This window comes from Papio anubis, chromosome 9 (genome assembly GCF_008728515.1).
Source record: "Papio anubis isolate 15944 chromosome 9, Panubis1.0, whole genome shotgun sequence".
Taxonomy (NCBI): domain Eukaryota; kingdom Metazoa; phylum Chordata; class Mammalia; order Primates; family Cercopithecidae; genus Papio; species Papio anubis.
Genome location: NC_044984.1, coordinates 73,336,501 through 73,350,241, shown reverse-complemented (window position 1 = coordinate 73,350,241; position 13,741 = coordinate 73,336,501). Strand labels below are relative to the sequence as shown.

Genomic DNA, 13,741 nt, shown 5'->3' with positions numbered 1-13,741 from the left:
GCAACATGAGCAAAACTCTGTCTCAAAAGGAAAAGAAAAATTGAATACACCTGTTCTTCTGGATTATAAACATACCATTTATGAGCAAATTTTCTATTTAATAGCTAGTTCAATGCTGTTGGCCACTCATACTTGAGATCCTTTTGCCTTTCATTCTCTAAATCTACCCAGCATCTCTCCCCTCCATCTCCCTCTCCCCTGCTCAGAGGAATACTGCTCATGCTATCATCCCACTTTCTCTGTGTTTTAGAAAAGTATCCTACCCTCTTTTAATTTCTCATTTATTTATAAGCAAATTTATTTTCCTTTAGCATTGATATTCAAAGTAAATATATAATTTAATATTTTTGGTTTAATGGGTTTAATTTTGAGGATCATATAGTATTGTTTTCAATGATTCTTCCCTTCAGTTCCTAGTTTTATAACTTTTGTAATTTTACTAAAATGTTGTGGATTTCATAAAATTGAATCTGGGTATGAAACGTCATTTATAGCATTCTTTATATTTGAAAATAAGTTTTGAGTCCCAAATATTTAACTTCTAAATGAAACATTTGAAACACAACCCAATTAAAGTAGTGCCTGTCCATAATCTAAAAACAATCTTTAAAACTAGATGAAAACAAAAGAATTTTTGATATATAAAATGATTCTTATGAACGCAGAAACAATTTAAACTATTCCGGTCTTTTCAGGACATATTTAGTTTACAAAGTAAGTTAACCTAGAAACTTAAGTTTTTGACCATTTTCACTTTTTAGCCCTTGTCTCCATGGAGTTGGCTGTGTAGGAAGCAAAAATTAATTTTATGGGTCAAACATTCTCTGTAGTCTTTCTACTAGAACTAATGTAGATTTTTGCTGTCTTTCAGTGCCTGAGGTAATCATGACATTCTGTCTTTTCATGGTTCAGAAGACAGTTCTTTGTCCCCTAACTCTCGTTTGAGTGTATACTTACTTTAGAGTTTGGTATATTAAATTGGCAAACATGTCTTACTTGTCGTACTGAGAAAATATTCTTATTAAGATTAGATAATATGGAAATATTCATTTATGAAAAAATGGGAAAATCTCAGCCCAAAGAATTCAATTTAGTCATATTAATAAAGCATCTTCTGAAAGTAAGACACTCAAGTAATTCATTTAAATGGAAACCATAACAAAAAGATGGGTTGAAATTCTTTAAAAAGTGGTGTTTATTATATACTTTAATATGTAAAGTATATAACAACAAAAAGATATGTTGAAATTCTTTAAAAAGTGGTGTTTATTATATACTTAAATATATATAAAATATTGAATATAGACTTGTTATTTACAAAGATTTGTAAAACTAAAGATTCAAATATGAAAGTATGAATGAATTATACAAATTATAAATGTAATACCTTTTACCATTATAAATATTATTCATTATTTGGCAACTTGGAAAATGCTTTTAAATAACAGACATCCATATCCTTAATTAACACTAAATATTAAAAATTTTAATTTAAAATATTTAAGACTGATATTAAAGGCAAAATAAACAACCTAGAATGCTTTGTGCAGCAAGTAATGAAAACATGTAGAAAAATTTAAAATCCAAATTTAACTTGATTTTGGTGTTTTTATTTTTGTTATCAGTTATACATCTAGTTTTACAATGCTTTTCTATCAGTTGTTTCCTTGCCCTCATTTTGTAGAGCAGTGGTTATTACACGTTGGAGTACATTATAATCACCTAATATGTATATTTTAAATGCTGGTCCTAGGGCCTACTCTCAAAGATTCTGACTTAAGTCTGGCATGGGACCCAGAACATATATTTTTGTAGGTTGGTTTTAGACCACATTTTGAGATGTTTCTCAAAATAGTTGTAGGACAGAAGATGAAAATGTTCCTAAAAGACATTAATGTAGAAGAGAACAAAATGGAAATATTTTCAGATCTGTATGGTAAGAATCATACTGCAAGGGTATTAGGCACCTGCCCTTCATTGTAAAATGATTAAAATATCCAATGTAAATTAGTACTGTGGCAATTATTTCCTAGAAAACTAAAGTACTATAAATACTGGGTATATGTATTTCCAGAACCACTTTGTTTAAGAAGAAATCCATGTAAAGAAATAGTGATAACTTGAAAAAAATGTTTCCACAATAACAACTGTGATCCTACTCTGTGGTATCTTACTGTAAGAGATAGGAGAAAGTTCTAGTACTGAAATAATTTATTCCTAAAAGGTGAAGAACATTATGATTCAGTATAGTATAAGCCTATAGATACATCTATTTAATAAGTAGGTTAGTTTAATAGGAATATATAGTCGGTATGTTTCTATGTATTTTTGTATTGGTGATCCACTGTAGCAAACTTCCTCAGGAAAAAGAAAAAGTCTAAGATATAAGTAGCAAAATAGAGTCTTATAGCTTCACACTGTAACATTATTTCTCCTGTATACAGTGGAAGTAATGTGAAAGGTTATTCTTTAGAAATCCAAACTTCAGTAGCATGGGACTCCAAATAAAGATCATGAGATAATCTAATCACCTCACATTTACTTCATAGAATTATGTGTATGCCTAATAAAAGTGCGTTAGAAATGACTTAGACCAAAGGAATAATTTGATTGGTTAATGAAGAGTCTAAGAATAATAATTGAATTTGACGGAATTCATTAGTGAAGACATTCAGACAGATACTTTACAACCCCAATTATATACTCTAACATATGTAATAGTCACAGTGTGATATATGTACTTCACTGTTGAATTAGTCATATAGGAAAGAATGAGACACAGCATGGTACAAAGAAACATCAGTCTGAGACAAATTCTGCTCTCCCCTCTAGCCCCTCACCCAAGACTCGTGCTAAAATATCATCTCTGCAGCAGGTCACAAAAGCACAGAGGCAGATGCCATGGCATATTCTTTTAGAATGCAAGGCTGCTCAAGATCATCTACAGATAATGAACCATGACAGCTTTGGATTTGATAGAGTAAAAAATGACAGTGGGAGAAAGCAAACATGTTATCCAAGGAGCCAGTGTGCCACCAGCGAAACTAGCATTTCAAAAACATTAATAATAGTAATAATTTCAGAAGATGTGACAAATACTAATTTCCCCTTAATATCACAAAAACTTTTAAAGAGATACAGTTCTTCAATCTTCGACACAAGTACTACCCCCCTGCCCCACTGCCACATATAAAAAGATACGGATGGATAACAGAGGTTGATCATCAACAAAATGTGTCAGAAATTTGTTTTTTCCAAATACCTTAATCAGACGGTTTCAGTGCAATTTCCAGGAATGAGGGAGTAGACAAATGAGCAGTCTTCCAATCTGAGTCCAGGCGTTTGTTCAAGCTCTTGCTAGTTCTTGCTAGCTCTTGCTAGTTGTCCTGTTTTCCCTTGAGAGAGAGAGAATAATAGAAAGAATCTGTGAAAATGCTAGCCTGCAACTCTGCACATTGACTGGGTATAGACTTCTGCTTATTGACTGGGTATAGACTTCTGCTTATGCAGCCCATTCATTATTCACGTCCTGCTCTTGCTTCCTCAATTCCTGGTTGTGCTGGGTGCTCCAGGCTAAGAACCAATAGTTATGAATCATGCTGACATTTAAAAAAAACTAGAAGAATAAACATTTCAAAAGAGCAACTTTTTCATATTATTCTGACATCTCCTGCTCAATGGCATTGGTCTATAGAGGAGAAATAGCCTGTGCTGCCACAGAAGGCACCCAGTGGAATTACCAACAGCAGGGAATTATCTAAGCAATTCACACTTTGTTTTGCTAACAAGACTCCATGTTAGGATACTGGAGTGCTATCCTTTTCTGGCAATGTTCTCCTACCTTTTCAGAATTATTGAAAAGCTAACTGAGTCTATTTTGATTTGTGAATCTCTTTGTGAGCAACAGCAGCTGCAGCAGTGCTAATAAAAAGGAAAGACATTGCTATTTACCTAGGAAGAACTTTGAAATACTGCACATACAAAAGCATTTGAGTGGTAGGGAAGCTCAATCAAATACTTTAATATTCCCTTCCTTCCTCACTTTCTTTGCCCTTTTGGGCTCCCTTCCTCTCTCCTTTCTTTTACATTTTTTTCTCTTCTTTTTTCCCCATTCTTTCTTTTTAAATTTTTTTTTTGTTCTCTTTAATGCACTCCCTATTGCATTTATCTACTTTTTTTATATAAAACTGCAAAAAAATTTGCCCCATATTTCTACTGTCTTATATTTGATGGTTGAAAGTAATAATTTTAGAATATGGAATCTCAAAAACACTGAGTTATAAAGTAGCATAATTCTTTCACAGATATAAAAACACAGGTAGACAGAATTCACATTATCAGCTGAATCCTGTAGACCAATTAAGAATTGAGGCTTTGCATAGTAGAACATATATTAAAATCATATTGTATACCACTAGTTTATAAAATATGTCATTTGTCAATTGAAATAAATAAATTTTAAAAACATTTAGGTTTTGTCGATTCCAGTGACTCCAATACAAATCACATCATTCTGCTGTCTTTACAGTTCAGTTTTCAACTCTCCAGAGGAAGCTGACATGGCAACATTCTGTTATATGAAGATTTGAATTTTCCTACTACAAGATAAATGAATACATAATCCCCTACAGCTTTCATTATATTCTGAATAGAATTTTATATTTCCTCTGCAGTTATTAAACCATTCTCTTTGCCAACCAGTGGATTGGAATCATTCTGGCATAAATCCATATAGAAAAACAAGGGAATTTACAGGGTTTGGGAAAACTTAAGTCCTTAGTTTAAAGGAACAGATTCTTCACAAGAGAGTTTTATTCCCTGAGTGGCTTCTGAGCAACATTTTGCCCGGCTGATACAGACAAGAAATAGTTGACTCCAGCTCAGGCTGCTTTTAATACTTCTTTACTACCTGTGATTTGTTTAATGAATATTAATCATCTATTTAAAACTTTTTTTTTTCTTTTTGGCCAGGTCGTGGGGATAAAAAAGAGAAAAGACAAGTTCCTGCCTCTAAAAAAGTTGGGGTGACACATATGGAAATAAAATATTTTTATAAATTGGTAAGTGTCATGGTGTAAATTTGGGATATGCTAGTCAGTGAGGAAAGATTCTTCCCATCCTCAAAAATAATTCTAATTTCTCACTCTAAAAAACACAGAAAACATCACCAACACTGTATGTTTGCCTTCTATGTGTATGTCCTTTAGAATACCGAGCATGAGGTGATTAAACAATAATGCCCTGAGCTATTGCTATCTGGGATTATTTAATGGTTTTACCCATTTGTGATTTTTCATAATTAAATTTTTTTAAACAATGATTCCAAGCATAAAGTGGCTTCCCCTCAACTCTCTGAAAGTGTTTGAAACCTTTCTCCCATGGCTACAAGTTCCAGAAAGTATCTTATTCCTCAGAGGGAATGGCCACCAGAATCAGATTCCACGTTAGAGAAAATGCATGAGTTAGTAATACATACCCATTCTAGAAGCCAAATAGCAAAGATTAAAAACCGTCTGTCATTGGGACTATGAGCTTACAAGCAAGCACAGCAGCCTTCCAACAGAGTCTGGGGCAAGAGCCCCATAGATTTAAAAACACAGATTAAATAACACAGATTCAACTAGAATCATTTTCTCAGTCCCATGGTTTAAAGGATATTACCAGCTCCCACAAGATCCCACTTTGCCAAGTGTTGCATAAAACTACATGTTGTAAATTGAAGACACTTTTGATGAAATTTATTCTTTAATTCTCTCAGGAACAATTTTCTAAATGCCTAGTCTATGCCAGGCAGGGTTCAAAGCAGTGAAAGTACACTGGCCAAAGAGAGAAACAACTGCCTCCTCTCACCTCATCCCACAGAACTTGCAATCTGAGGAGGGGTATTTGATAAATACACAGAGTATAACGTAAGTGTTTACATAATTTAAATAGTAATAAGTTCCCAAAGGATAGGTAAAGACTCTTGAAGAGTGAAAACAGGGGAACCTCATGGAGACTTGGCTTCCATGCAGAAATCACACTTAGGTATTAAAAAGTGAGCAGGAGTTAGTTGGGTTTGGGGGTGGGGTGGGATGAGGGATGTGGGGACTGAGCCCAACATGGGAACTATATGTGTGAGAAGACCTAAGGCAGGAAGGAACTTTATATGTTTGACAGATTTAAAAAAATAAAAAGTTACTATGGCTTGAATATAGTGAGTTTAGAGAAACACGGAGGATAATGAAGCTGGAGGCGGGCATGGGTCAGTTTGTGCTGAGGGGTCTATGTGAGGGGGGTCATGAGAAGCCTCTGGAGGATCTAATTTCTTTAGTTGCTCTTTGAAGAATGGATTGAGGTGGAGGCAGGAATGAAGAGGGGTAGGAGATAAGATTTATCATGATTAAAAAAAAATTCTTGTACCTATTCTCAGGAGTAACTATTAGATTGGTTTAAAAAATAATTTTTGGAAGACCTGATATTTAGTAGATTGATCTGTTTTCTTAATTTATAAGTAATGCTATATTTTTCTTCATAGTACTGATCATTATCTAACATAGCTATGCACCAAATAATAAAATTTCAGTTAATGATGACGGTCTCATAAGCTTATCATACCATATTTTTACTGTACTATGTTTCAATACACCAACACCATTGTGTTACAATTGTCTACAGTATTCAGTGCAGTAACATGTTGTACTGGTTTGGAGCTTAGGAGCAATAGGCTATACCATATAACTGACATGTGTAGTTGGCCTATATCATCTAGGTTTGTGTAAATACACTCTATGATGTTCACCCAATGACAAAATGCCTAATGATGCATTTCTCAGAACAAGTCCCTGTCATTAAGTAAGACATGACTGCACATGCTTTTTCTCTCTACTATAGTTGCTTTGAAAATCTACAAGAATTAATTTTTTTTTCAGTTTGGTTTTTGCTGCATGTCTAGGATGTAGAACATCACTTGGCATAGAACAGTAGTAGCTCAGTAAATACATCTTGAACGAGTAAACAAATGTATTGTTTTGAAAATTGTCTCCAAGATATTAGGAATTATTTAGTGCTAATGTTCTTGTAAAGTTACTTTTATACAAGGTCAACTTGCGTAGTAAGTTGGAGCATATGAAATAAATAAAATATGTTCCTGGTTATTGGTCATTGAAAACATTCTTTAGGTTGATTCCATACATTGGCTATGAATACTGCAAATGTAGGGGAATGGAGATACCCCTTCGACATATCGTTTTCATTTTCTTTGAATATATACCCAGTAATGGGATTGCTGGATCATAAGCTAGTTTTATTTCTAATTTTTTGAGAAGCCTCCATAGAATGGTGGTTATCAGGGCCTGGGGTGGTTGGAGGTTGGGCTGGGGAGATGTTGGCCAAAGGACACAAAATTTCAGTTAGAAGGAATAAGTACAGGAGATCTACTGTACAACATGGTGACTGTAGTTAGTAATATGAGGTAGTCATAAAAATACTAAGAGTGGATGTAAAGTGTTCTTACCACAAAAATGGTAATTACATGAGGTAATGCATATGTTAATTAGCTAGTGTTAGTCATTTCACAATGTACACAGACTTCAAACATCATGTTGTGTATGTAAATACATACAATTTTTCCTGTGAATTAAAAAATAAAGTTAAAAGAAACAGTCGTTAGAATTGTTGTAGCTTATTAAAAAGGTGTAAATAAAACCTGATTGGGCAAAGCAAATTGATGAAAAATAGAAGGTAAAGAGGCTAATGGGAAAGCAAAATACATTTATCCTAACTAACATATTTCTCTGAGACCTTCAGTTCGATTATCGTAGAGTAAGATTCAGTTATTTTAAGCACATTCTCTTGATGTTAACATAAAATTCTGAATCTTTTAGTTATTATCAATTTAGAGATAAATGCAGATAGTGGACTATCTGGCACCCTTTATTTCTTAGGGAGACTAGTGGGAATATAACTTAAGCCAAATGTATGTATTTTACACTTACCAATATTATATTGTTATGGCATAGAAATAAGTTCATAAAAATTCAAAAGTGAAAGAAAAAAATCGAATGAGTTAGGAATATTAATAGATTTTTCACAGTGAAGTGTTTCTTAATTTATCAATTATTTTCTCCTAATGAACATATGTGCCATAAATTTCACTGGATTAGATATAAATTGGTTTAATATACCAACTTAAATAATTTAGAGAAATGTGCCTCATATATATATGTTTCTGCTAAGAAAAGCTGCCAAGTTATTTGCTTATTGCAACCTTAATTTTAACTTACGTGTGTTCATTTTTTCCCATACTATAATTTTTAAAAGTCTAATTTGAATATTATTTTAATATGGAAAATTAACTTTATCGTAGTCAGTGTAGGTTAAAAGATTCAGTGAACCTTGGCAAAGAAAATATAAATGATTAGTTTATGATGCATTACCTTAGGTTTTTGACCTTATGTATAAGCAAATCACAGATGGTATACCAGTTAATTACCTGAGACATGAATATTTAAGGAATAATTACACTGAAATGTTCTTTGTGGCAAGATATCTTACATGATATTTACATAAGAAGAATCTCGGTTTAAAAGGGCAAAGGCAGCAAATGGGGGAGAAAATATAAGAGCGAGGCTTTCACCTACACCATTCAAGTGTTTGTTCTTAGTTTAAGAAATAATTTACAATTAAATAATTACAAATTGTATTAAAAACAGACATTAAGATTATGTATTTCTTCATTTAATTACCCATTAATGGGAACTTTAATTCCTAGAAGTCTGCATATCTCCTGAAATATTTTTTAAAATTATATGTTTACGCATTTTCACCAGACTCTTAAAAGGGGTCAGTGATTCCCTTCCTTGAAAACAGTGTTCAGAAATTGAATTTACTTGCCCAAAGTCTCACAGCTTATTAGCAGCATAGGTGAAGTATTATTCATATCTATTGATTCTCAGTCTAGTCAGTGAAAAGTGCCCTTTTCATTATACATTGCCTCTGCTATAATATATAGTCCAAGTCAAGCCATCGTAAGACTTTATTTGCCTCTAGAATCATAAAGTTAAAATAGCACAAAATACTTAGAAAAACATTTCAGCTTCATTATTAAAAGTAAAATTTGTTTGTTTTTTTATCAAAAATGTTGGGAAAAACTGTTTAGCATATTATTCAATGTGAAATGAAAGACACAAGAAACTTTATATAATTTTTCTTTGTGAATTGTTCAGAAAAGTGAATTTGAAAAGCTTAGCTCTCTTGTCTGATTTAATCCATGGAAAAATGCATCTACTCTCATTTTTTTTATTATTTCTAAAATCTCAACACAGACTATGCTGTGAATTTTAACAACCTGTTTTTGTTCAACTGAATTGCCTTCACTTTCTCTAGTCCTTAGTGAGAAAAGATGAATGTATTTCTTTTATCTTTTGTAAACTTATTTTTCAAATTTGATTTCAAAATTGTTCAAAAGAAGTTTGGACACCTTTATAAGATAAATTTGGTTAAGAAATGAATCTAGTCTAGAGATTTGCTAAAAGTAGTCATCATGACAGAAAATTTTTAACACACATGATCTATTGAACAGTGAAGAATGTATATTGGTTACTAGATGATGAATAGCAGCAATAATAGAAACAGGTGACCACTGTGGGAATTTAGGCAAACTCTGGTCTGAAGTGCAGGAAAAATCTTTGGGAGAATAAATTTGGGAAAAGCAAAAAAGCACGAAAAATCTCTCTCCCTCACTATAGACATACGTGTACACACACACACACACACACACACACTCTCACACTTTAGAAAACTAAAGTCAGAGTAACTGTCAGTCACAAGCCTCCATTTAACAATAATTCTTGGATTGAACAAGCCAAGAAATCAAAAGTTTACTCTGCACAGGATTCAGTTGCTCCAAGGAAGCACAGCAGACTTTCTGACATGTGTGACTGGAGAGGGGAGCTAAAAAGAGCAATACTTTGCAGGCAAGTTTTAGAAATCTAGAAAAAGGAGACTTTAGAACCAGAAGAACATTGACATGTTCTTAGAATATTTTTAGTTTCTTGTTTCAAAAGGTGTCTTTTAATAAGTTTTTCTATGAAGCATAATTAATAATATTTATGCTATTTAATATATTTAAACTTTTAAATAGTTTGAAACATTTATATTATTATATATAATTATTATCATTTTACTACAAAGTCCATTTAAGAAACAATGAATGGAATCTTATATGAAAATAATCTTTTGAGTGATATTTACAGTAAATGAGTAGATTAATCTTTTAAAAATTGTCAATTTCAAAAAAAATTAATTGATTTATTAAAAGTCATTAGTTCTTGGTTGTCATTGGCTTCTTTTTTCAGACAGTTTTGAGTTCAAATCTAGGCTCTAGCACCTCCTAGTTATAATTCTTTTTCTTTCTTTCTTTTTTTTTTTTTTTTTTTTTTTTTTTTGAGACATAGTCTCACTCTGTTGCCCAGGCTGGATGGAGTGCAGTGGCGTGATCTCAACTCACTACAACCTCCACCTCCTAGGTTCAAGCAATTCTCCTGCCTCAGCCTCCCGAGTAGCTGGGATCATAAGTGTGCGTCACCACACCCTGCTAACCTTTTTTGTATTTTTTTTTTCTTTAGTAGAGATGGAGTTTCACCATGTTGGCCAGGCTGATCTCGAGCTCTTGACCTCAGGTGATCCGCCCACCTAGCTATAATTCTTTATTTAATCATCTAGAAAACGAACTAAAACAACGGGTATAATAGTAAATCTCCAACATTGCTGTTATGAGGATTGGGTAATTAATCCAATTAAAATGTGTAGCACATAATAAGTCATATTGGGTTTATTTTTTGGTTGAGAATCTTGGGTAATTAAGTTACTCAATGATGTCTTTGATCTGCAAGCCTCAGATTTATAGTGTATTTGCTAAAGGCTAGTGGTAGTGGATTATTTATCACATCTTTGCTATCCTCTGAAGAAGATAATAGGAATATCACGATTATGTACTTTTCTCAAGGTCACACTTACAGGAAGTTGAGCTGAGATTTGAACCCTGGCTATCACGCTTCAAGCCCTTACTCTTAAATACGTCTCTGTCATTTTTTTTCTGTGTATTGTTGCAAGACAGGTGCACCTAGTTAAATTGACTCATGTTGATAATACTACTGAGTTACTCCAGGATGTAAAATGAAACTAATATACTGATAACCTTTTACAATTTAGGCAACTGTCTTTACCCATTCTATTCAAACTTAAGATGCCTAAAACTAAAACCAATTCCCATAATCTTGTTTTCTTTCTTTCTCATTTGGTCCTGTGTTCATTAATTCACTTTAAGTAGGGTTTATTGGAGGTTTGCAATGGGCCAGGCCCACAAAAACAAATGACATTAATGCCACATGAGGTCATCTTTGACTTTTTCCTCTCTTTCTGTAATCAGGCACTAGTCGATCAATTCTTTCTTCTATGTCTCTAGCAGCAACTCACCTTTTTTCTCAATTTCCATCATTAATACATTGAGTGGACTGACTGAGATCTTTATCACATTATACTTAGATACTGTAACAAACTCCTGAATATCTTCTACTTCCCCTTCATCCTAAACACCAGTTTCAGATTAATTTTCCTAATATACTTGAGTACATAACCATTCCCATTATTAGGAAAGAAAGTACTAGTAGAAAGAGCAATAGACATTGAATCCTGGGCCATTACTTGGAATTTTTCTCCCTGAAGACAATCTTGATAGTCTGCCAAGGCATTTTCTATAATGTACCCAGTGAAAATGCAATACTCAAAATGCAAGACTGATAAAGCATGTCACCTCCCCATTTAAAAATCTTCAGTGGCTCACCTTTGCTCTCATGATAGCTTATGTTTATAATGCCCTTTATTTCCTGGGTCCTGCTGACTTCTCCTACTTCATCTCACCACATTCCACTCATTATATCATAGTCAAATCAAGTTTCTGGAATAAGTCATGTTACTCCTTCCAATCCAAGCTACTCCTTCCAATCCAAGCTACTCCTTTGGATCTCAACTTGACTTATTCCTCTCCTGATCCCCCACTATGGTCCATAAAGGCTCTGCTGGCCTTATTTACCATTCTCTGTCCTCCTCAAACTGCTCTTGCCACATTGGTCATTCCTGAAGCCCAACCAAGATGTGTTTTTATCCAGGGCTTTGCATTTGATCTTCCCTCCACATCCTCTGGATGTTAACCTGGCTTATTCTTTTATTTATTCCAGTCTTTTTTCCAAATGACACCTTTGTAGAGAAGTCTTTCATTGTCATTGTACCTTTATCTTAGTCAGTCATTCCTCAGTATATCCATTGGGGATTGGTTCCAGGACCCCTGTAGATACTAAAATATTTGGCTATTCAAGTCCCTGATATAAAATGCTGTAGTATTTGAATATAACATATCTTCCAGTATACTTTATCTCTAGATTACTTATAATGCCTAATACAATATAAATGCCATATACAAAGTTGTTAGACTCTATTGTTCAGGAAATAGAACATGAAAAAGTCTCTACATGTTCAAATTCTAAAAAATATATTTTTGATCTATGATTGGTTGAATCCAAGGATGTTGCACCTGTGGATACAGAAGGATGACTGCATATATATTTTCTTTATAACACTTATCATGACATGTTTATAGAATTTGTTTACTTGTTCATTTGTTTATTTTCTCTCTTTCATACAATGCATGAGGGCGGGCACTTTGTCTTATTCACACACATGATACCAGCATCTCGGACAGTATATGGCCCGTATGAGTAACATATAAATATTTGTTGAGTGAATGGATTTTTCATGCCTGAGCATAGATATTATGTCTGCTAAAATATTACTGAACCCTACTTTGGCATGGTCCCTCTAATGTCTGGGTTAATTAGGCTTGATTGCTGAAGTACACTCTGCACTATGCCTGCCCCAGATTGGGACGTGCTCAATAATCATTTGTTGAACTAATGGATACAGTGGAGATCCTTTTAGGTTCTGTTTTATTCTCAAGATTCAGAGTAAATTAAGAGATGTATGAGTTACTCTTTTTAAATGTGTTTTAAATTTACAGGGAACACTTGAAATTCACAGATGAACTTTCAATGAAATAGTGTAGAATATACATCCTCTCAAATGCATTTCGTCTTGTTCCCTTGGGCATTGCTCATAAAATATTTTGTCTACATATTTCAGACATTCCAAAGTTTCCTTTTGGGGGTGGTGGGAGCTAAAGAGGTGTATGAATCTTTAAAAGAATGTGATGATGCTTCCAATAAAACTACATGTACATTCAGTATATTGCTTGTGCTTGCAGATCAAAAACAACCTAATAGACTCATAATCCTTGATTTTGGGTTAAGAATCCTTTGCTACATTTTTCTCAATCGCTGTTCCCTACTAGTTCACAAGTATGTTCAATTTTCTCCATACTGAGTCAAAATACTAATTCCATACTGCATCCTATTTAACCATATACACATCTTTTTACTATTTACAATTAAATTTTCATAGTAAATTTTTATGCATTTACTTCCATATATAGATATGTAATCTTTAGTTATCCAGGTTCCCCATTTCATCCTACTAAAGTCATCATAAAAGTCCTGGTTGTCAAATCCCGTACCTCATTCTCAATTCTGAACTTCTCTACATTGTTAATATTGTTGAGCTTCTCTTCACTCTTTGTTTCAAAATTTGGGTTCCGTGTCAATGCACACACATTTTGATTTTTCTAGTTTTGTGTTCTACTTCAGTGTAT

The 13,741-nt window shown here is 33.4% G+C and overlaps 1 protein-coding gene across 8 annotated transcripts in view; it reads right to left on the bottom strand.

Moving 5' to 3' along the window:
- Positions 1–13,741, bottom strand: part of SYT1 (synaptotagmin 1) — a 587,652-nt gene that overhangs the window by 472,144 nt on the left and 101,767 nt on the right. For all 8 annotated transcript variants that reach the window (XM_017946030.3, XM_017946032.3, XM_017946031.3 and 5 more), the window contains exon 2: positions 3,263–3,395. The gene's annotated coding sequence lies outside the window, so the exon portion shown is untranslated. The remainder of the gene's footprint in view (positions 1–3,262; positions 3,396–13,741) is intronic.